Here is a 26,582-nt window from a genome sequence, read left to right as displayed (position 1 = left end):
GGGTACAAAAGTTGTTGCCCTATGTCTTAGGGTTCTATGTATAAAATTTCGAGCAAATCTGAGGTGTGTAGAGGGTGATATAGTGAAAAAACTGAGAGACGTACGAAGATAAGGAAAAACCTTGCGAAAATTGCCATAAAAAAGGGATATTTTTTTGAAATGTTGACTTAAGGCTCCGTTTCAACTCCAATATATTCATTTACCCCTGAGATCTCTTGGGGAAAAATATCGAACGAGTTGAACACGAGGGTAATACATTCCGGAGAAATTAGTGAAATCTCCAATTCACCAAAGGGGTACCCCTTTCAGAAATCTTCGATTTCTCTATTATGGAATCGAGCAATGTTTTGTTAGTGAATACTAAAGAATATGCGAGGGTGTTGGGCACAAAATTTGTAGCCCTATGTCTTAGGGTTTTATGTATAAAATTTCGTGCAAATCAGAGGTGTGTAGAGGTGATACATTCAAAATACTCAGAGATGTACGAATATAAGGAAAAAACTTGCGAAAATAGCCATCAAAAAGGGGATATTTTTTTGAAGTGTTGACTTAAGGCTCCGTTTCGACTCCAATATATTCATTTACCCATGAGATCTCTTGGGGAAAAATATCGAATGAGTTGAACACGAGGGTAATACATTTCGAAGAAATTAGTGAAATCTCTAATTCACCAAAGGGGTACCCCTTTCAGAAATCTTCGATTTCTCTAATATGGAATCGAGCAATGTTTTGATAGTGAATACAAAATAATATGCGAGCGTCTTGGGTATAAAAGTTGTTGCCCTATGTCTTAGGGTTCTATGTATAAAATTTCGAGCAAATCTGAGGTGTGTAGAGGGTGATATAGTGAAAAAACTGAGAGACGTACGAAGATAAGGAAAAACCTTGCGAAAATTGCCATAAAAAAGGGATATTTTTTTGAAATGTTGACTTAAGGCTCCGTTTCGACTCCAATATATTCATTTACCCATGAGATCTCTTGGGGAAAAATATCGAATGAGTTGAACACGAGGGTAATACATTTCGGTGAAATTAGTGAAATCTCTAATTCACCAACGGGGTACCCCTTTCAGAAATCTTCGATTTCTCTAATATGGAATCGAGCAATGTTTTGATAGTGAATAAAAAATAATATGCGAGCGTCTTGGGAACAAAAGTTGTTGCGCTATGTCTTAGGGTTCTATGTATAAAATTTCGAGCAAATCTGAGGTGTGTAGAGGGTGATATAGTGATAATACTGAGAGATGTACGAATATAAGGAAAAAACTTGCGAAAATAGCCATCAAAAAGGGGATATTTTTTTGAAGTGTTGACTTAAGGCTCCGTTTCGACTCCAATATATTCATTTACCCATGAGATCTCTTGGGGAAAAATATCGAACGAGTTGAACACGAGGGCAATACATTTCGAAGAAATTAGTGAAATCTCTAATTCACCAAAGGGGTACCCCTTTCAGAAATCTTCGATTTCTCTAATATGGAATCGAGCAATGTTTTGATAGTGAATACAAAATAATATGTGAGCGTCTTGGGTACAAAAGTTGTTGCCCTATGTCTTAGGGTTCTATGTATAAAATTTCTAGCAAATCTGAGGTGTGTAGAGGGTGATATAGTGAAAATACTGAGAGACGTACGAAGATAAGGAAAAACCTTGCGAAAATTGCCATAAAAAAAGGGATATTTTTTTGAAATGTTGACTTAAGGCTCTGTTTCGACTACAATATATTCATTTACCCATGAGATCTCTTGGGGAAAAATATCGAATGAGTTGAACACGAGGGTAATACATTTCGGAGAAATTAGTGAAATCTCCAATTCACCAAAGGGGTACCCCTTTCAGAAATCTTCGATTTCTCTATTATGCAATCGAGCAATGTTTTGATAGTGAATACTAAAGAATATGCGAGGGTGTTGGGCACAAAAGTTGTAGCCCTATGTCTTAGGGTTTTATGTATAAAATTTCGTGCAAATCCGAGGTGTGTAGAGCTGATACAGTCAAAATACTCAGAGATGTAAGAATATAAGGAAAAAACTTGCGAAAATAGCCATCAAATAGGGGATATTTTTTTGAAGTGTTGACTTAAGGCTCCGTTTCGACTCCAATATATTCATTTACCCATGAGATCTCTTGGGGAAAAATATCGAACGAGTTGAACACGAGGGTAATACATTTCGGAGAAATTAGTGAAATCTCCAATTCACCGAAGGGGTACCCCTTTCAGAAATCTTCGATTTCTCTATTATGGAATCGAGCAATGTTTTGATAGTGAATACTAAAGAATATGCGAGGGTGTTGGGCACAAAATTTGTAGCCCTATGTCTTAGGGTTTTATGTATAAAATTTCGTGCAAATCCGAGGTGTGTACAGGTGATACAGTCAAATTACTCAGAGATGTACGAATATAAGGAAAAAACATGCGAAAATAGCCATCAAAAAGGGGATATTTTTTTGAAGTGTTGACTTAAGGCTCCGTTTCGACTCCAATATATTCATTTACCCATGAGATCTCTTGGGGAAAAATATCGAACGAGTTGAACACGAGGGTAATACATTTCGGAGAAATTAGTGAAATCTCCAATTCACCAAAGGGGTACCCCTTTCAGAAATCTTCGATTTCTCTATTATGGAATCGAGCAATGTTTTGATAGTGAATACTAAAGAATATGCGAGGGTGTTGGGCACAAAATTTGTAGCCCTATGTCTTAGGGTTTTATGTATAAAATTTCGTGCAAATCCGAGGTGTGTAGAGGTGATACAGTCAAAATACTCAGAGATGTACGAATATAAGGAAAAAACTTGCGAAAATAGCCATCAAAAAGGGGATATTTTTTTGAAGTGTTGACTTAAGGCTCCGTTTCGACTCCAATATATTCATTTACCCATGAGATCTCTTGGGGAAAAATATCGAACGAGTTGAACACGAGGGTAATACATTTCGAAGAAATTAGTGAAATCTCTAATTCACCAAAGGGGTACCCCTTTCAGAAATCTTCGATTTCTCTAATATGGAATCGAGCAATGTTTTGATAGTGAATACAAAATAATATGCGAGCGTCTTGGGTACAAAAGTTGTTGCCCTATGTCTTAGGGTTCTATGTATAAAATTTCGAGCAAATCTGAGGTGTGTAGAAGGTGATATAGTCAAAATACTGAGAGACGTACGAAGATAAGGAAAAACCTTGCGAAAATTGCCATAAAAAAAGGGATATTTTTTTGAAATGTTGACTTAAGGCTCTGTTTCGACTCCAATATATTCATTTACCCTTGAGATCTCTTGGGGAAAAATATCGAATGAGTTGAACACGAGGGTAATACATTTCGGAGAAATTAGTGAAATCTCCAATTCACCAAAGGGGTACCCCTTTCAGAAATCTTCGATTTCTCTATTATGGAATCGAGCAATGTTTTGATAGTGAATACTAAAGAATATGCGAGGGTGTTGGGCACAAAAGTTGTAGCCCTATGTCTTAGGGTTTTATGTATAAAATTTCGTGCAAATCCGAGGTGTGTAGAGCTGATACAGTCAAAATACTCAGAGATGTAAGAATATAAGGAAAAAACTTGCGAAAATAGCCATCAAAAAGGGGATATTTTTTTGAAGTGTTGACTTAAGGCTCCGTTTCGACTCCAATATATTCATTTACCCATGAGATCTCTTGGGGAAAAATATCGAACGAGTTGAACACGAGGGTAATACATTTCGGAGAAATTAGTGAAATCTCCAATTCACCAAAGGGGTACCCCTTTCAGAAATCTTCGATTTCTCTATTATGGAATCGAGCAATGTTTTGATAGTGAATACTAAAGAATATGCGAGGGTGTTGGGCACAAAATTTGTAGCCCTATGTCTTAGGGTTTTATCTATAAAATTTCGTGCAAATCTGAGGTGTGTACAGGTGATACAGTCAAATTACTCAGAGATGTACGAATATAAGGAAAAAACATGCGAAAATAGCCATCAAAAAGGGGATATTTTTTTGAAGTGTTGACTTAAGGCTCCGTTTCGACTCCAATATATTCATTTACCCATGAGATCTCTTGGGGAAAAATATCGAACGAGTTGAACACGAGGGTAATACATTTCGGAGAAATTAGTGAAATCTCCAATTCACCAAAGGGGTACCCCTTTCAGAAATCTTCGATTTCTCTATTATGGAATCGAGCAATGTTTTGATAGTGAATACTAAAGAATATGCGAGGGTGTTGGGCACAAAATTTGTAGCCCTATGTCTTAGGGTTTTATGTATAAAATTTCGTACAAATCCGAGGTGTGTACAGGTGATACAGTCAAATTACTCAGAGATGTACGAATATAAGGAAAAAACATGCGAAAATAGCCATCAAATAGGGGATATTTTTTTGAAGTGTTGACTTAAGGCTCCGTTTCGACTCCAATATATTCATTTACCCATGAGATCTCTTGGGGAAAAATATCGAACGAGTTGAACACGAGGGTAATACATTTCGGTGAAATTAGTGAAATCTCTAATTCACCAACGGGTTACCCCTTTCAGAAATCTTCGATTTCTCTAATATGGAATCGAGCAATGTTTTGATAGTGAATAAAAAATAATATGCGAGCGTCTTGGGAACAAAAGTTGTTGCCCTATGTCTTAGGGTTCTATGTATAAAATTTCGAGCAAATCTGAGGTGTGTAGAGGGTGATATAGTGATAATACTGAGAGATGTACGATTATAAGGAAAAAACTTGCGAAAATAGCCATAAAAAAGGGGATATTTTTTTGAAGTGTTGACTTAAGGCTCCGTTTCGACTCCAATATATTCATTTACCCATGAGATCTCTTGGGGAAAAATATCGAACGAGTTGAACACGAGGGCAATACATTTCGAAGAAATTAGTGAAATCTCTAATTCACCAAAGGGGTACCCCTTTCAGAAATCTTCGATTTCTCTAATATGGAATCGAGCAATGTTTTGATAGTGAATACAAAATAATATGTGAGCGTCTTGGGTACAAAAGTTGTTGCCCTATGTCTTAGGGTTCTATGTATAAAATTTCTAGCAAATCTGAGGTGTGTAGAGGGTGATATAGTGAAAATACTGAGAGACGTACGAAGATAAGGAAAAACCTTGCGAAAATTGCCATAAAAAAAGGGATATTTTTTTGAAATGTTGACTTAAGGCTCTGTTTCGACTACAATATATTCATTTACCCATGAGATCTCTTGGGGAAAAATATCGAATGAGTTGAACACGAGGGTAATACATTTCGGAGAAATTAGTGAAATCTCCAATTCACCAAAGGGGTACCCCTTTCAGAAATCTTCGATTTCTCTATTATGCAATCGAGCAATGTTTTGATAGTGAATACTAAAGAATATGCGAGGGTGTTGGGCACAAAAGTTGTAGCCCTATGTCTTAGGGTTTTATGTATAAAATTTCGTGCAAATCCGAGGTGTGTAGAGCTGATACAGTCAAAATACTCAGAGATGTAAGAATATAAGGAAAAAACTTGCGAAAATAGCCATCAAATAGGGGATATTTTTTTGAAGTGTTGACTTAAGGCTCCGTTTCGACTCCAATATATTCATTTACCCATGAGATCTCTTGGGGAAAAATATCGAACGAGTTGAACACGAGGGTAATACATTTCGGAGAAATTAGTGAAATCTCCAATTCACCAAAGGGGTACCCCTTTCAGAAATCTTCGATTTCTCTATTATGGAATCGAGCAATGTTTTGATAGTGAATACTAAAGAATATGCGAGGGTGTTGGGCACAAAATTTGTAGCCCTATGTCTTAGGGTTTTATGTATAAAATTTCGTGCAAATCCGAGGTGTGTACAGGTGATACAGTCAAATTACTCAGAGATGTACGAATATAAGGAAAAAACATGCGAAAATAGCCATCAAAAAGGGGATATTTTTTTGAAGTGTTGACTTAAGGCTCCGTTTCGACTCCAATATATTCATTTACCCATGAGATCTCTTGGGGAAAAATATCGAACGAGTTGAACACGAGGGTAATACATTTCGGAGAAATTAGTGAAATCTCCAATTCACCAAAGGGGTACCCCTTTCAGAAATCTTCGATTTCTCTATTATGGAATCGAGCAATGTTTTGATAGTGAATACTAAAGAATATGCGAGGGTGTTGGGCACAAAATTTGTAGCCCTATGTCTTAGGGTTTTATGTATAAAATTTCGTACAAATCCGAGGTGTGTACAGGTGATACAGTCAAATTACTCAGAGATGTACGAATATAAGGAAAAAACATGCGAAAATAGCCATCAAATAGGGGATATTTTTTTGAAGTGTTGACTTAAGGCTCCGTTTCGACTCCAATATATTCATTTACCCATGAGATCTCTTGGGGAAAAATATCGAACGAGTTGAACACGAGGGTAATACATTTCGGAGAAATTAGTGAAATCTCCAATTCACCAAAGGGGTACCCCTTTCAGAAATCTTCGATTTCTCTATTATGGAATCGAGCAATGTTTTGATAGTGAATACTAAAGAATATGCGAGGGTGTTGGGCACAAAATTTGTAGCCCTATGTCTTAGGGTTTTATGTATAAAATTTCGTACAAATCCGAGGTGTGTACAGGTGATACAGTCAAATTACTCAGAGATGTACGAATATAAGGAAAAAACATGCGAAAATAGCCATCAAATAGGGGATATTTTTTTGAAGTGTTGACTTAAGGCTCCGTTTCGACTCCAATATATTCATTTACCCATGAGATCTCTTGGGGAAAAATATCGAACGAGTTGAACACGAGGGTAATACATTTCGGAGAAATTAGTGAAATCTCCAATTCACCAAAGGGGTACCCCTTTCAGAAATCTTCGATTTCTCTATTATGGAATCAAGCAATGTTTTGATAGTGAATACTAAAGAATATGCGAGGGTGTTGGGCACAAAATTTGTAGCCCTATGTCTTAGGGTTTTATGTATAAAATTTCGTGCAAATCCGAGGTGTGTAGAGGTGATACAGTCAAAATACTCAGAGATGTACGAATATAAGGAAAAAACTTGCGAAAATAGCCATCAAAAAGGGGATATTTTTTTGAAGTGTTGACTTAAGGCTCCGTTTCGACTCCAATATATTCATTTACCCATGAGATCTCTTGGGGAAAAATATCGAACGAGTTGAACACGAGGGTAATACATTTCGAAGAAATTAGTGAAATCTCTAATTCACCAAAGGGGTACCCCTTTCAGAAATCTTCGATTTCTCTAATATGGAATCGAGCAATGTTTTGATAGTGAATACAAAATAATATGCGAGCGTCTTGGGTACAAAAGTTGTTGCCCTATGTCTTAGGGTTCTATGTATAAAATTTCGAGCAAATCTGAGGTGTGTAGACGGTGATATAGTCAAAATACTGAGAGACGTACGAAGATAAGGAAAAACCTTGCGAAAATTGCCATAAAAAAAGGGATATTTTTTTGAAATGTTGACTTAAGGCTCTGTTTCGACTCCAATATATTCATTTACCCTTGAGATCTCTTGGGGAAAAATATCGAATGAGTTGAACACGAGGGTAATACATTTCGGAGAAATTAGTGAAATCTCCAATTCACCAAAGGGGTACCCCTTTCAGAAATCTTCGATTTCTCTATTATGGAATCGAGCAATGTTTTGATAGTGAATACTAAAGAATATGCGAGGGTGTTGGGCACAAAAGTTGTAGCCCTATGTCTTAGGGTTTTATGTATAAAATTTCGTGCCAATCCGAGGTGTGTAGAGCTGATACAGTCAAAATACTCAGAGATGTAAGAATATAAGGAAAAAACTTGCGAAAATAGCCATCAAAAAGGGGATATTTTTTTGAAGTGTTGACTTAAGGCTCCGTTTCGACTCCAATATATTCATTTACCCATGAGATCTCTTGGGGAAAAATATCGAACGAGTTGAACACGAGGGTAATACATTTCGGAGAAATTAGTGAAATCTCCAATTCACCAAAGGGGTACCCCTTTCAGAAATCTTCGATTTCTCTATTATGGAATCGAGCAATGTTTTGATAGTGAATACTAAAGAATATGCGAGGGTGTTGGGCACAAAATTTGTAGCCCTATGTCTTAGGGTTTTATCTATAAAATTTCGTGCAAATCTGAGGTGTGTACAGGTGATACAGTCAAATTACTCAGAGATGTACGAATATAAGGAAAAAACATGCGAAAATAGCCATCAAAAAGGGGATATTTTTTTGAAGTGTTGACTTAAGGCTCCGTTTCGACTCCAATATATTCATTTACCCATGAGATCTCTTGGGGAAAAATATCGAACGAGTTGAACACGAGGGTAATACATTTCGGAGAAATTAGTGAAATCTCCAATTCACCAAAGGGGTACCCCTTTCAGAAATCTTCGATTTCTCTATTATGGAATCGAGCAATGTTTTGATAGTGAATACTAAAGAATATGCGAGGGTGTTGGGCACAAAATTTGTAGCCCTATGTCTTAGGGTTTTATGTATAAAATTTCGTACAAATCCGAGGTGTGTACAGGTGATACAGTCAAATTACTCAGAGATGTACGAATATAAGGAAAAAACATGCGAAAATAGCCATCAAATAGGGGATATTTTTTTGAAGTGTTGACTTAAGGCTCCGTTTCGACTCCAATATATTCATTTACCCATGAGATCTCTTGGGGAAAAATATCGAACGAGTTGAACACGAGGGTAATACATTTCGGTGAAATTAGTGAAATCTCTAATTCACCAACGGGTTACCCCTTTCAGAAATCTTCGATTTCTCTAATATGGAATCGAGCAATGTTTTGATAGTGAATAAAAAATAATATGCGAGCGTCTTGGGAACAAAAGTTGTTGCCCTATGTCTTAGGGTTCTATGTATAAAATTTCGAGCAAATCTGAGGTGTGTAGAGGGTGATATAGTGATAATACTGAGAGATGTACGATTATAAGGAAAAAACTTGCGAAAATAGCCATCAAAAAGGGGATATTTTTTTGAAGTGTTGACTTAAGGCTCCGTTTCGACTCCAATATATTCATTTACCCATGAGATCTCTTGGGGAAAAATATCGAACGAGTTGAACACGAGGGCAATACATTTCGAAGAAATTAGTGAAATCTCTAATTCACCAAAGGGGTACCCCTTTCAGAAATCTTCGATTTCTCTAATATGGAATCGAGCAATGTTTTGATAGTGAATACAAAATAATATGTGAGCGTCTTGGGTACAAAAGTTGTTGCCCTATGTCTTAGGGTTCTATGTATAAAATTTCTAGCAAATCTGAGGTGTGTAGAGGGTGATATAGTGAAAATACTGAGAGACGTACGAAGATAAGGAAAAACCTTGCGAAAATTGCCATAAAAAAAGGGATATTTTTTTGAAATGTTGACTTAAGGCTCTGTTTCGACTACAATATATTCATTTACCCATGAGATCTCTTGGGGAAAAATATCGAATGAGTTGAACACGAGGGTAATACATTTCGGAGAAATTAGTGAAATCTCCAATTCACCAAAGGGGTACCCCTTTCAGAAATCTTCGATTTCTCTATTATGCAATCGAGCAATGTTTTGATAGTGAATACTAAAGAATATGCGAGGGTGTTGGGCACAAAAGTTGTAGCCCTATGTCTTAGGGTTTTATGTATAAAATTTCGTGCAAATCCGAGGTGTGTAGAGCTGATACAGTCAAAATACTCAGAGATGTAAGAATATAAGGAAAAAACTTGCGAAAATAGCCATCAAATAGGGGATATTTTTTTGAAGTGTTGACTTAAGGCTCCGTTTCGACTCCAATATATTCATTTACCCATGAGATCTCTTGGGGAAAAATATCGAACGAGTTGAACACGAGGGTAATACATTTCGAAGAAATTAGTGAAATCTCTAATTCACCAAAGGGGTACCCCTTTCAGAAATCTTCGATTTCTCTAATATGGAATCGAGCAATGTTTTGATAGTGAATACAAAATAATATGCGAGCGTCTTGGGTACAAAAGTTGTTGCCCTATGTCTTAGGGTTCTATGTATAAAATTTCGAGCAAATCTGAGGTGTGTAGAGGGTGATATAGTGAAAATACTGAGAGACGTACGAAGATAAGGAAAAACCTTGCGAAAATTGCCATAAAAAAAGGGATATTTTTTTGAAATGTTGACTTAAGGCTCTGTTTCGACTCCAATATATTCATTTACCCTTGAGATCTCTTGGGGAAAAATATCGAATGAGTTGAACACGAGGGTAATACATTTCGGAGAAATTAGTGAAATCTCCAATTCACCAAAGGGGTACCCCTTTCAGAAATCTTCGATTTCTCTATTATGGAATCGAGCAATGTTTTGATAGTGAATACTAAAGAATATGCGAGGGTGTTGGGCACAAAATTTGTAGCCCTATGTCTTAGGGTTTTATGTATAAAATTTCGTGCAAATCCGAGGTGTGTACAGGTGATACAGTCAAATTACTCAGAGATGTACGAATATAAGGAAAAAACATGCGAAAATAGCCATCAAAAAGGGGATATTTTTTTGAAGTGTTGACTTAAGGCTCCGTTTCGACTCCAATATATTCATTTACCCATGAGATCTCTTGGGGAAAAATATCGAACGAGTTGAACACGAGGGTAATACATTTCGGAGAAATTAGTGAAATCTCCAATTCACCAAAGGGGTACCCCTTTCAGAAATCTTCGATTTCTCTATTATGGAATCGAGCAATGTTTTGATAGTGAATACTAAAGAATATGCGAGGGTGTTGGGCACAAAATTTGTAGCCCTATGTCTTAGGGTTTTATGTATAAAATTTCGTACAAATCCGAGGTGTGTACAGGTGATACAGTCAAATTACTCAGAGATGTACGAATATAAGGAAAAAACATGCGAAAATAGCCATCAAATAGGGGATATTTTTTTGAAGTGTTGACTTAAGGCTCCGTTTCGACTCCAATATATTCATTTACCCATGAGATCTCTTGGGGAAAAATATCGAACGAGTTGAACACGAGGGTAATACATTTCGGAGAAATTAGTGAAATCTCCAATTCACCAAAGGGGTACCCCTTTCAGAAATCTTCGATTTCTCTATTATGGAATCGAGCAATGTTTTGATAGTGAATACTAAAGAATATGCGAGGGTGTTGGGCACAAAATTTGTAGCCCTATGTCTTAGGGTTTTATGTATAAAATTTCGTACAAATCCGAGGTGTGTACAGGTGATACAGTCAAATTACTCAGAGATGTACGAATATAAGGAAAAAACATGCGAAAATAGCCATCAAATAGGGGATATTTTTTTGAAGTGTTGACTTAAGGCTCCGTTTCGACTCCAATATATTCATTTACCCATGAGATCTCTTGGGGAAAAATATCGAACGAGTTGAACACGAGGGTAATACATTTCGGAGAAATTAGTGAAATCTCCAATTCACCAAAGGGGTACCCCTTTCAGAAATCTTCGATTTCTCTATTATGGAATCGAGCAATGTTTTGATAGTGAATACTAAAGAATATGCGAGGGTGTTGGGCACAAAATTTGTAGCCCTATGTCTTAGGGTTTTATGTATAAAATTTCGTGCAAATCTGAGGTGTGTAGAGGTGATACAGTCAAAATACTCAGAGATGTACGAATATAAGGAAAAAACTTGCGAAAATAGCCATCAAATAGGGGATATTTTTTTGAAGTGTTGACTTAAGGCTCCGTTTCGACTCCAATATATTCATTTACCCATGAGATCTCTTGGGGAAAAATATCGAATGAGTTGAACACGAGGGTAATACATTTCGAAGAAATTAGTGAAATCTCTAATTCACCAAAGGGGTACCCCTTTCAGAAATCTTCGATTTCTCTAATATGGAATCGAGCAATGTTTTGATAGTGAATACAAAATAATATGCGAGCGCCTTGGGTACAAAAGTTGTTGCCCTATGTCTTAGGGTTCTATGTATAAAATTTCGAGCAAATCTGAGGTGTGTAGAGGGTGATATAGTGAAAAAACTGAGAGACGTACGAAGATAAGGAAAAACCTTGCGAAAATTGCCATAAAAAAGGGATATTTTTTTGAAATGTTGACTTAAGGCTCCGTTTCAACTCCAATATATTCATTTACCCATGAGATCTCTTAGGGAAAAATATCGAACGAGTTGAACACGAGGGTAATACATTCCGGAGAAATTAGTGAAATCTCCAATTCACCAAAGGGGTACCCCTTTCAGAAATCTTCGATTTCTCTATTATGGAATCGAGCAATGTTTTGTTAGTGAATACTAAAGAATATGCGAGGGTGTTGGGCACAAAATTTGTAGCCCTATGTCTTAGGGTTTTATGTATAAAATTTCGTGCAAATCCAAGGTGTGTAGAGGTGATACAGTCAAAATACTCAGAGATGTACGAATATAAGGAAAAAACTTGCGAAAATAGCCATCAAAAAGGGGATATTTTTTTGAAGTGTTGACTTAAGGCTCCGTTTCGACTCCAATATATTCATTTACCCATGAGATCTCTTGGGGAAAAATATCGAACGAGTTGAACACGAGGGTAATACATTTCGAAGAAATTAGTGAAATCTCTAATTCACCAAAGGGGTACCCCTTTCAGAAATCTTCGATTTCTCTAATATGGAATCGAGCAATGTTTTGATAGTGAATACAAAATAATATGCGAGCGTCTTGGGTACAAAAGTTGTTGCCCTATGTCTTAGGGTTCTATGTATAAAATTTCGAGCAAATCTGAGGTGTGTAGAAGGTGATATAGTCAAAATACTGAGAGACGTACGAAGATAAGGAAAAACCTTGCGAAAATTGCCATAAAAAAAGGGATATTTTTTTGAAATGTTGACTTAAGGCTCTATTTCGACTCCAATATATTCATTTACCCATGAGATCTCTTGGGGAAAAATATCGAATGAGTTGAACACGAGGGTAATACATTTCAGAGAAATTAGTGAAATCTCCAATTCACCAAAGGGGTACCCCTTTCAGAAATCTTCGATTTCTCTATTATGGAATCGAGCAATGTTTTGATAGTTAATACTAAAGAATATGCGAGGGTGTTGGGCACAAAATTTGTAGCCCTATGTCTTAGGGTTTTATGTATAAAATTTCGTGCAAATCCGAGGTGTGTAGAGGTGATACAGTCAAAATACTCAGAGATGTACGAATATAAGGAAAAAACTTGCGAAAATAGCCATCAAATAGGGGATATTTTTTTGAAGTGTTGACTTAAGGCTCCGTTTCGACTCCAATATATTCATTAACCCATGAGATCTCTTGGGGAAAAATATCGAATGAGTTGAACACGAGGGTAATACATTTCGAAGAAATTAGTGAAATCTCTAATTCACCAAAGGGGTACCCCTTTCAGAAATCTTCGATTTCTCTAATATGGAATCGAGCAATGTTTTGATAGTGAATACAAAATAATATGCGAGCGTCTTGGGTACAAAAGTTGTTGCCCTATGTCTTAGGGTTCTATGTATAAAATTTCGAGCAAATCTGAGGTGTGTAGAGGGTGATATAGTGAAAAAACTGAGAGACGTACGAAGATAAGGAAAAACCTTGCGAAAATTGCCATAAAAAAGGGATATTTTTTTGAAATGTTGACTTAAGGCTCCGTTTCAACTCCAATATATTCATTTACCCATGAGATCTCTTAGGGAAAAATATCGAACGAGTTGAACACGAGGGTAATACATTCCGGAGAAATTAGTGAAATCTCCAATTCACCAAAGGGGTACCCCTTTCAGAAATCTTCGATTTCTCTATTATGGAATCGAGCAATGTTTTGTTAGTGAATACTAAAGAATATGCGAGGGTGTTGGGCACAAAATTTGTAGCCCTATGTCTTAGGGTTTTATGTATAAAATTTCGTGCAAATCAGAGGTGTGTAGAGGTGATACATTCAAAATACTCAGAGATGTACGAATATAAGGAAAAAACTTGCGAAAATAGCCATCAAAAAGGGGATATTTTTTTGAAGTGTTGACTTAAGGCTCCGTTTCGACTCCAATATATTCATTTACCCATGAGATCTCTTGGGGAAAAATATCGAACGAGTTGAACACGAGGGTAATACATTTCGAAGAAATTAGTGAAATCTCTAATTCACCAAAGGGGTACCCCTTTCAGAAATCTTCGATTTCTCTAATATGGAATCGAGCAATGTTTTGATAGTGAATACAAAATAATATGCGAGTGTCTTGGGTACAAAAGTTGTTGCCCTATGTCTTAGGGTTCTATGTATAAAATTTCGAGCAAATCTGAGGTGTGTAGAGGGTGATATAGTGAAAATACTGAGAGACGTACGAAGATAAGGAAAAACCTTGCGAAAATTGCCATAAAAAAAGGGATATTTTTTTGAAATGTTGACTTAAGGCTCTGTTTCGACTCAAATATATTCATTTACCCTTGAGATCTCTTGGGGAAAAATATCGAAGGAGTTGAACACGAGGGTAATACATTTCGGAGAAATTAGTGAAATCTCCAATTCACCAAAGGGGTACCCCTTTCAGAAATCTTCGATTTCTCTATTATGGAATCGAGCAATGTTTTGATAGTGAATACTAAAGAATATGCGAGGGTGTTGGGCACAAAAGTTGTAGCCCTATGTCTTAGGGTTTTATGTATAAAATTTCGTGCAAATCCGAGGTGTGTAGAGCTGATACAGTCAAAATACTCAGAGATGTAAGAATATAAGGAAAAAACTTGCGAAAATAGCCATCAAAAAGGGGATATTTTTTTGAAGTGTTGACTTAAGGCTCCGTTTCGACTCCAATATATTCATTTACCCATGAGATCTCTTGGGGAAAAATATCGAACGAGTTGAACACGAGGGTAATACATTTCGGAGAAATTAGTGAAATCTCCAATTCACCAAAGGGGTACCCCTTTCAGAAATCTTCGATTTCTCTATTATGGAATCGAGCAATGTTTTGATAGTGAATACTAAAGAATATGCGAGGGTGTTGGGCACAAAATTTGTAGCCCTATGTCTTAGGGTTTTATGTATAAAATTTCGTGCAAATCTGAGGTGTGTAGAGGTGATACAGTCAAAATACTCAGAGATGTACGAATATAAGGAAAAAACTTGCGAAAATAGCCATCAAATAGGGGATATTTTTTTGAAGTGTTGACTTAAGGCTCCGTTTCGACTCCAATATATTCATTTACCCATGAGATCTCTTGGGGAAAAATATCGAATGAGTTGAACACGAGGGTAATACATTTCGAAGAAATTAGTGAAATCTCTAATTCACCAAAGGGGTACCCCTTTCAGAAATCTTCGATTTCTCTAATATGGAATCGAGCAATGTTTTGATAGTGAATACAAAATAATATGCGAGCGTCTTGGGTACAAAAGTTGTTGCCCTATGTCTTAGGGTTCTATGTATAAAATTTCGAGCAAATCTGAGGTGTGTAGAGGGTGATATAGTGAAAAAACTGAGAGACGTACGAAGATAAGGAAAAACCTTGCGAAAATTGCCATAAAAAAGGGATATTTTTTTGAAATGTTGACTTAAGGCTCCGTTTCGACTCCAATATATTCATTTACCCATGAGATCTCTTGGGGAAAAATATCGAATGAGTTGAACACGAGGGTAATACATTTCGGTGAAATTAGTGAAATCTCTAATTCACCAACGGGGTACCCCTTTCAGAAATCTTCGATTTCTCTAATATGGAATCGAGCAATGTTTTGATAGTGAATAAAAAATAATATGCGAGCGTCTTGGGTACAAAAGTTGTTGCCCTATGTCTTAGGGTTCTATGTATAAAATTTCGAGCAAATCTGAGGTGTGTAGAGGGTGATATAGTGATAATACTGAGAGATGTACGAATATAAGGAAAAAACTTGCGAAAATAGCCATCAAAAAGGGGATATTTTTTTGAAATGTTGACTTAAGGCTCCGTTTCGACTCCAATATATTCATTTACCCATGAGATCTCTTGGGGAAAAATATCGAACGAGTTGAACACGAGGGTAATACATTTCGAAGAAATTAGTGAAATCTCTAATTCACCAAAGGGGTACCCCTTTCAGAAATCTTCGATTTCTCTAATATGGAATCGAGCAATGTTTTGATAGTGAATACAAAATAATATGCGAGCGTCTTGGGTACAAAAGTTGTTGCCCTATGTCTTAGGGTTCTATGTATAAAATTTCGAGCAAATCTGAGGTGTGTAGAGGGTGATATAGTGAAAAAACTGAGAGACGTACGAAGATAAGGAAAAACCTTGCGAAAATTGCCATAAAAAAGGGATATTTTTTTGAAATGTTGACTTAAGGCTCCGTTTCGACTCCAATATATTCATTTACCCATGAGATCTCTTGGGGAAAAATATCGAATGAGTTGAACACGAGGGTAATACATTTCGGTGAAATTAGTGAAATCTCTAATTCACCAACGGGGTACCCCTTTCAGAAATCTTCGATTTCTCTAATATGGAATCGAGCAATGTTTTGATAGTGAATAAAAAATAATATGCGAGCGTCTTGGGTACAAAAGTTGTTGCCCTATGTCTTAGGGTTCTATGTATAAAATTTCGAGCAAATCTGAGGTGTGTAGAGGGTGATATAGTGATAATACTGAGAGATGTACGAATATAAGGAAAAAACTTGCGAAAATAGCCATCAAAAAGGGGATATTTTTTTGAAGTGTTGACTTAAGGCTCCGTTTCGACTCCAATATATTCATTTACCCATGAGATCTCTTGGGGAAAAATATCGAACGAGTTGAACACGAGGGCAATACATTTCGAAGAAATTAGTGAAATCTCTAATTCACAAAAGGGGTACCCCTTTCAGAAATCTTCGATTTCTCTAATATGGAATCGAGCAATGTTTTGATAGTGAATACAAAATAATATGTGAGCGTCTTGGGTACAAAAGTTGTTGCCCTATGTCTTAGGGTTCTATGTATAAAATTTCGAGCAAATCTGAGGTGTGTAGAGGGTGATATAGTGAAAATACTGAGAGACGTACGAAGATAAGGAAAAACCTTGCGAAAATTGCCATAAAAGAAGGGATATTTTTTTGAAATGTTGACTTAAGGCTCTGTTTCGACTCCAATATATTCATTTACCCATGAGATCTCTTGGGGAAAAGTATCGAATGAGTTGAACACGAGGGTAATACATTTCGGAGAAATTAGTGAAATCTCCATTTCACCAAAGGGGTACCCCTTTCAGAAATCTTCGATTTCTCTATTATGGAATCGAGCAATGTTTTCATAGTGAATACTAAAGAATATGCGAGGGTGTTGGGCACAAAATTTGTAGCCCTATGTCTTAGGGTTTTATGTATAAAATTTCGTACAAATCCGAGGTGTGTACAGGTGATACAGTCAAATTACTCAGAGATGTACGAATATAAGGAAAAAACATGCGAAAATAGCCATCAAATAGGGGATATTTTTTTGAAGTGTTGACTTAAGGCTCCGTTTCGACTCCAATATATTCATTTACCCATGAGATCTCTTGGGGAAAAATATCGAACGAGTTGAACACGAGGGTAATACATTTCGGAGAAATTAGTGAAATCTCCAATTCACCAAAGGGGTACCCCTTTCAGAAATCTTCGATTTCTCTATTATGGAATCGAGCAATGTTTTGATAGTGAATACTAAAGAATATGCGAGGGTGTTGGGCACAAAATTTGTAGCCCTATGTCTTAGGGTTTTATGTATAAAATTTCGTGCAAATCCAAGGTGTGTAGAGGTGATACAGTCAAAATACTCAGAGATGTACGAATATAAGGAAAAAACTTGCGAAAATAGCCATCAAAAAGGGGATATTTTTTTGAAGTGTTGACTTAAGGCTCCGTTTCGACTCCAATATATTCATTTACCCATGAGATCTCTTGGGGAAAAATATCGAACGAGTTGAACACGAGGGTAATACATTTCGAAGAAATTAGTGAAATCTCTAATTCACCAAAGGGGTACCCCTTTCAGAAATCTTCGATTTCTCTAATATGGAATCGAGCAATGTTTTGATAGTGAATACAAAATAATATGCGAGCGTCTTGGGTACAAAAGTTGTTGCCCTATGTCTTAGGGTTCTATGTATAAAATTTCGAGCAAATCTGAGGTGTGTAGAAGGTGATATAGTCAAAATACTGAGAGACGTACGAAGATAAGGAAAAACCTTGCGAAAATTGCCATAAAAAAAGGGATATTTTTTTGAAATGTTGACTTAAGGCTCTATTTCGACTCCAATATATTCATTTACCCATGAGATCTCTTGGGGAAAAATATCGAATGAGTTGAACACGAGGGTAATACATTTCAGAGAAATTAGTGAAATCTCCAATTCACCAAAGGGGTACCCCTTTCAGAAATCTTCGATTTCTCTATTATGGAATCGAGCAATGTTTTGATAGTTAATACTAAAGAATATGCGAGGGTGTTGGGCACAAAATTTGTAGCCCTATGTCTTAGGGTTTTATGTATAAAATTTCGTGCAAATCCGAGGTGTGTAGAGGTGATACAGTCAAAATACTCAGAGATGTACGAATATAAGGAAAAAACTTGCGAAAATAGCCATCAAATAGGGGATATTTTTTTGAAGTGTTGACTTAAGGCTCCGTTTCGACTCCAATATATTCATTAACCCATGAGATCTCTTGGGGAAAAATATCGAATGAGTTGAACACGAGGGTAATACATTTCGAAGAAATTAGTGAAATCTCTAATTCACCAAAGGGGTACCCCTTTCAGAAATCTTCGATTTCTCTAATATGGAATCGAGCAATGTTTTGATAGTGAATACAAAATAATATGCGAGCGTCTTGGGTACAAAAGTTGTTGCCCTATGTCTTAGGGTTCTATGTATAAAATTTCGAGCAAATCTGAGGTGTGTAGAGGGTGATATAGTGAAAAAACTGAGAGACGTACGAAGATAAGGAAAAACCTTGCGAAAATTGCCATAAAAAAGGGATATTTTTTTGAAATGTTGACTTAAGGCTCCGTTTCAACTCCAATATATTCATTTACCCATGAGATCTCTTAGGGAAAAATATCGAACGAGTTGAACACGAGGGTAATACATTCCGGAGAAATTAGTGAAATCTCCAATTCACCAAAGGGGTACCCCTTTCAGAAATCTTCGATTTCTCTATTATGGAATCGAGCAATGTTTTGTTAGTGAATACTAAAGAATATGCGAGGGTGTTGGGCACAATATTTGTAGCCCTATGTCTTAGGGTTTTATGTATAAAATTTCGTGCAAATCAGAGGTGTGTAGAGGTGATACATTCAAAATACTCAGAGATGTACGAATATAAGGAAAAAACTTGCGAAAATAGCCATCAAAAAGGGGATATTTTTTTGAAGTGTTGACTTAAGGCTCCGTTTCGACTCCAATATATTCATTTACCCATGAGATCTCTTGGGGAAAAATATCGAACGAGTTGAACACGAGGGTAATACATTTCGAAGAAATTAGTGAAATCTCTAATTCACCAAAGGGGTACCCCTTTCAGAAATCTTCGATTTCTCTAATATGGAATCGAGCAATGTTTTGATAGTGAATACAAAATAATATGCGAGTGTCTTGGGTACAAAAGTTGTTGCCCTATGTCTTAGGGTTCTATGTATAAAATTTCGAGCAAATCTGAGGTGTGTAGAGGGTGATATAGTGAAAATACTGAGAGACGTACGAAGATAAGGAAAAACCTTGCGAAAATTGCCATAAAAAAAGGGATATTTTTTTGAAATGTTGACTTAAGGCTCTGTTTCGACTCCAATATATTCATTTACCCTTGAGATCTCTTGGGGAAAAATATCGAATGAGTTGAACACGAGGGTAATACATTTCGGAGAAATTAGTGAAATCTCCAATTCACCAAAGGGGTACCCCTTTCAGAAATCTTCGATTTCTCTATTATGGAATCGAGCAATGTTTTGATAGTGAATACTAAAGAATATGCGAGGGTGTTGGGCACAAAAGTTGTAGCCCTATGTCTTAGGGTTTTATGTATAAAATTTCGTGCAAATCCGAGGTGTGTAGAGCTGATACAGTCAAAATACTCAGAGATGTAAGAATATAAGGAAAAAACTTGCGAAAATAGCCATCAAAAAGGGGATATTTTTTTGAAGTGTTGACTTAAGGCTCCGTTTCGACTCCAATATATTCATTTACCCATGAGATCTCTTGGGGAAAAATATCGAACGAGTTGAACACGAGGGTAATACATTTCGGAGAAATTAGTGAAATCTCCAATTCACCAAAGGGGTACCCCTTTCAGAAATCTTCGATTTCTCTATTATGGAATCGAGCAATGTTTTGATAGTGAATACTAAAGAATATGCGAGGGTGTTGGGCACAAAATTTGTAGCCCTATGTCTTAGGGTTTTATGTATAAAATTTCGTGCAAATCTGAGGTGTGTAGAGGTGATACAGTCAAAATACTCAGAGATGTACGAATATAAGGAAAAAACTTGCGAAAATAGCCATCAAATAGGGGATATTTTTTTGAAGTGTTGACTTAAGGCTCCGTTTCGACTCCAATATATTCATTTACCCATGAGATCTCTTGGGGAAAAATATCGAATGAGTTGAACACGAGGGTAATACATTTCGAAGAAATTAGTGAAATCTCTAATTCACCAAAGGGGTACCCCTTTCAGAAATCTTCGATTTCTCTAATATGGAATCGAGCAATGTTTTGATAGTGAATACAAAATAATATGCGAGCGTCTTGGGTACAAAAGTTGTTGCCCTATGTCTTAGGGTTCTATGTATAAAATTTCGAGCAAATCTGAGGTGTGTAGAGGGTGATATAGTGAAAAAACTGAGAGACGTACGAAGATAAGGAAAAACCTTGCGAAAATTGCCATAAAAAAGGGATATTTTTTTGAAATGTTGACTTAAGGCTCCGTTTCGACTCCAATATATTCATTTACCCATGAGATCTCTTGGGGAAAAATATCGAATGAGTTGAACACGAGGGTAATACATTTCGGTGAAATTAGTGAAATCTCTAATTCACCAACGGGGTACCCCTTTCAGAAATCTTCGATTTCTCTAATATGGAATCGAGCAATGTTTTGATAGTGAATAAAAAATAATATGCGAGCGTCTTGGGTACAAAAGTTGTTGCCCTATGTCTTAGGGTTCTATGTATAAAATTTCGAGCAAATCTGAGGTGTGTAGAGGGTGATATAGTGATAATACTGAGAGATGTACGAATATAAGGAAAAAACTTGCGAAAATAGCCATCAAAAAGGGGATATTTTTTTGAAGTGTTGACTTAAGGCTCCGTTTCGACTCCAATATATTCATTTACCCATGAGATCTCTTGGGGAAAAATATCGAACGAGTTGAACACGAGGGCAATACATTTCGAAGAAATTAGTGAAATCTCTAATTCACAAAAGGGGTACCCCTTTCAGAAATCTTCGATTTCTCTAATATGGAATCGAGCAATGTTTTGATAGTGAATACAAAATAATATGTGAGCGTCTTGGGTACAAAAGTTGTTGCCCTATGTCTTAGGGTTCTATGTATAAAATTTCGAGCAAATCTGAGGTGTGTAGAGGGTGATATAGTGAAAATACTGAGAGACGTACGAAGATAAGGAAAAACCTTGCGAAAATTGCCATAAAAGAAGGGATATTTTTTTGAAATGTTGACTTAAGGCTCTGTTTCGACTCCAATATATTCATTTACCCATGAGATCTCTTGGGGAAAAGTATCGAATGAGTTGAACACGAGGGTAATACATTTCGGAGAAATTAGTGAAATCTCCATTTCACCAAAGGGGTACCCCTTTCAGAAATCTTCGATTTCTCTATTATGGAATCGAGCAATGTTTTGATAGTGAATACTAAAGAATATGCGAGGGTGTTGGGCACAAAATTTGTAGCCCTATGTCTTAGGGTTTTATGTATAAAATTTCGTGCAAATCCGAGGTGTGTAGAGGTGATACAGTCAAAATACTCAGAGATGTACGAATATAAGGAAAAAACTTGCGAAAATAGCCATCAAAAAGGGGATATTTTTTTGAAGTGTTGACTTAAGGCTCCGTTTCGACTCCAATATATTCATTTACCCATGAGATCTCTTGGGGAAAAATATCGAACGAGTTGAACACGAGGGTAATACATTCCGGAGAAATTAGTGAAATCTCCAATTCACCAAAGGGGTACCCCTTTCAGAAATCTTCGATTTCTCTATTATGGAATCGAGCAATGTTTTGATAGTGAATACTAAAGAATATGCGAGGGTGTTGGGCACAAAGATTGTAGCCCTATGTCTTAGGGTTTTATGTATAAAATTTCGTGCAAATCCGAGGTGTGTAGAGGTGATACATTCAAAATACTCAGAGATGTACGAATATAAGGAAAAAACTTGCGAAAATAGCCATCAAAAAGGGGATATTTTTTTGAAGTGTTGACTTAAGGCTCCGTTTCGACTCCAATATATTCATTTACCCATGAGATCTCTTGGGGAAAAATATCGAACGAGTTGAACACGAGGGCAATACATTTCGAAGAAATTAGTGAAATCTCTAATTCACCAAAGGGGTACCCCTTTCAGAAATCTTCGATTTCTCTAATATGGAATCGAGCAATGTTTTGATAGTGAATACAAAATAATATGTGAGCGTCTTGGGTACAAAAGTTGTTGCCCTATGTCTTAGGGTTCTATGTATAAAATTTCGAGCAAATCTGAGGTGTGTAGAGGGTGATATAGTGAAAATACTGAGAGACGTACGAAGATAAGGAAAAACCTTGCGAAAATTGCCATAAAAGAAGGGATATTTTTTTGAAATGTTGACTTAAGGCTCTGTTTCGACTCCAATATATTCATTTACCCATGAGATCTCTTGGGGAAAAATATCGAATGAGTTGAACACGAGGGTAATACATTTCGGAGAAATTAGTGAAATCTCCAATTCACCAAAGGGGTACCCCTTTCAGAAATCTTCGATTTCTCTATTATGGAATCGAGCAATGTTTTGATAGTGAATACTAAAGAATATGCGAGGGTGTTGGGCACAAAAGTTGTAGCCCTATGTCTTAGGGTTTTATGTATAAAATTTCGTGCAAATCCGAGGTGTGTAGAGCTGATACAGTCAAAATACTCAGAGATGTAAGAATATAAGGAAAAAACTTGCGAAAATAGCCATCAAAAAGGGGATATTTTTTTGAAGTGTTGACTTAAGGCTCCGTTTCGACTCCAATATATTCATTTACCCATGAGATCTCTTGGGGAAAAATATCGAACGAGTTGAACACGAGGGTAATACATTTCGGAGAAATTAGTGAAATCTCCAATTCACCAAAGGGGTACCCCTTTCAGAAATCTTCGATTTCTCTATTATGGAATCGAGCAATGTTTTGATAGTGAATACTAAAGAATATGCGAGGGTGTTGGGCACAAAATTTTTAGCCCTATGTCTTAGGGTTTTATGTATAAAATTTCGTGCAAATCTGAGGTGTGTAGAGGTGATACAGTCAAAATACTCAGAGATGTACGAATATAAGGAAAAAACTTGCGAAAATAGCCATCAAATAGGGGATATTTTTTTGAAGTGTTGACTTAAGGCTCCGTTTCGACTCCAATATATTCATTTACCCATGAGATCTCTTGGGGAAAAATATCGAATGAGTTGAACACGAGGGTAATACATTTCGAAGAAATTAGTGAAATCTCTAATTCACCAAAGGGGTACCCCTTTCAGAAATCTTCGATTTCTCTAATATGGAATCGAGCAATGTTTTGATAGTGAATGCAAAATAATATGCGAGCGTCTTGGGTACAAAAGTTGTTGCCCTATGTCTTAGGGTTCTATGTATAAAATTTCGAGCAAATCTGAGGTGTGTAGAGGGTGATATAGTGAAAAAACTGAGAGACGTACGAAGATAAGGAAAAACCTTGCGAAAATTGCCATAAAAAAAGGGATATTTTTTTGAAATGTTGACTTAAGGCTCCGTTTCGACTCCAATATATTCATTTACCCATGAGATCTCTTGGGGAAAAATATCGAATGAGTTGAACACGAGGGTAATACATTTCGGTGAAATTAGTGAAATCTCTAATTCACCAAAGGGGTACCCCTTTCAGAAATCTTCGATTTCTCTAATATGGAATCGAGCAATGTTTTGATAGTGAATAAAAAATAATATGCGAGCGTCTTGGGTACAAAAGTTGTTGCCCTATGTCTTAGGGTTCTATGTATAAAATTTCGAGCAAATCTGAGGTGTGTAGAGGGTGATATAGTGACAATACTGAGAGATGTACGAATATAAGGAAAAAACTTGCGAAAATAGCCATCAAAAAGGGGATATTTTTTTGAAATGTTGACTTAAGGCTCCGTTTCGACTCCAATATATTCATTTACCCATGAGATCTCTTGGGGAAAAATATCGAACGAGTTGAACACGAGGGTAATACATTTCGAAGAAATTAGTGAAATCTCTAATTCACCAAAGGGGTACCCCTTTCAGAAATCTTCGATTTCTCTAATATGGAATCGAGCAATGTTTTGATAGTGAATACAAAATAATATGCGAGCGTCTTGGGTACAAAAGTTGTTGCCCTATGTCTTAGGGTTCTATGTATAAAATTTCGAGCAAATCTGAGGTGTGTAGAGGGTGATATAGTGAAAATACTGAGAGACGTACGAAGATAAGGAAAAACCTTGCGAAAATTGCCATAAAAAAAGGGATATTTTTTTGAAATGTTGACTTAAGGCTCTGTTTCGACTCCAATATATTCATTTACCCATGAGATCTCTTGGGGAAAAATATCGAACGAGTTGAACACGAGGGTAATACATTTCGAAGAAATTAGTGAAATCTCTAATTCACCAAAGGGGTACCCCTTTCAGAAATCTTCGATTTCTCTAATATGGAATCGAGCAATGTTTTGATAGTGAATACTAAAGAATATGCGAGGGTGTTGGGCACAAAATTTGTAGCCCTATGTCTTAGGGTTTTATGTATAAAATTTCGTGCAAATCCGAGGTGTGTAGAGGTGATACAGTCAAAATACTCAGAGATGTACGAATATAAGGAAAAAACTTGCGAAAATAGCCATCAAAAAGGGGATATTTTTTTGAAGTGTTGACTTAAGGCTCCGTTTCGACTCCAATATATTCATTTACCCATGAGATCTCTTGGGTAAAAATATCGAACGAGTTGAACACGAGGGTAATACATTCCGGAGAAATTAGTGAAATCTCCAATTCACCAAAGGGGTACCCCTTTCAGAAATCTTCGATTTCTCTATTATGGAATCGAGCAATGTTTTGATAGTGAATACTAAAGAATATGCGAGGGTGTTGGGCACAAAATTTGTAGCCCTGTGTCTTAGGGTTTTATGTATAAAATTTCGTGCAAATCCGAGGTGTGTAGCGGTGATACAGTCAAAATACTCAGAGATGTACGAATATAAGGAAAAAACTTGCGAAAATAGCCATCAAAAAGGGGATATTTTTTTGAAGTGTTGACTTAAGGCTCCGTTTCGACTCCAATATATTCATTTACCCATGAGATCTCTTGGGGAAAAATATCGAACGAGTTGAACACGAGGGTAATACATTTCGAAGAAATTAGTGAAATCTCTAATTCACCAAAGGGGTACCCCTTTCAGAAATCTTCGATTTCTCTAATATGGAATCGAGCAATGTTTTGATAGTGAATACAAAATAATATGCGAGCGTCTTGGGTACAAAAGTTGTTGCCCTATGTCTTAGGGTTCTATGTATAAAATTTCGAGCAAATCTGAGGTGTGTAGAGGGTGATATAGTGAAAATACTGAGAGACGTACGAAGATAAGGAAAAACCTTGCGAAAATTGCCATAAAAAAAGGGATATTTTTTTGAAATGTTGACTTAAGGCTCTGTTTCGACTCCAATATATTCATTTACCCATGAGATCTCTTGGGGAAAAATATCGAATGAGTTGAACACGAGGGTAATACATTTCGGAGAAATTAGTGAAATCTCCAATTCACCAAAGGGGTACCCCTTTCAGAAATCTTCGATTTCTCTATTATGGAATCGAGCAATGTTTTGATAGTGAATACTAAAGAATATGCGAGGGTGTTGGGCACAAAATTTGTAGCCCTATGTCTTAGGGTTTTATGTATAAAATGTCGTGCAAATCCGAGGTGTGTAGAGGTGATACAGTCAAAATACTCAGAGATGTACGAATATAAGGAAAAAACTTGCGAAAATAGCCATCAAAAAGGGGATATTTTTTTGAAGTGTTGACTTAAGGCTCCGTTTCGACTCCAATATATTCATTTACGAATGAGATCTCTTGGGGAAAAATATCGAACGAGTTGAACACGAGGGTAATACATTCCGGAGAAATTAGTGAAATCTCCAATTCACCAAAGGGGTACCCATTTCAGAAATCTTCGATTTCTCTATTATGGAATCGAGCAATGTTTTGATAGTGAATACTAAAGAATATGCGAGGGTGTTGGGCACAAAATTTGTAGCCCTGTGTCTTAGGGTTTTATGTATAAAATTTCGTGCAAATCCGAGGTGTGTAGCGGTGATACAGTCAAAATACTCAGAGATGTATGAATATAAGGAAAAAACTTGCGAAAATTGCCATCAAAAAGGGGATATTTTTTTGAAGTGTTGACTTAAGGCTCCGTTTCGACTCCAATATATTCATTT

The sequence above is a fragment of the Humulus lupulus genome, chromosome 5 (assembly GCF_963169125.1).
Source record: "Humulus lupulus chromosome 5, drHumLupu1.1, whole genome shotgun sequence".
Taxonomy (NCBI): domain Eukaryota; kingdom Viridiplantae; phylum Streptophyta; class Magnoliopsida; order Rosales; family Cannabaceae; genus Humulus; species Humulus lupulus.
This window is presented reverse-complemented; position numbering follows the sequence as displayed.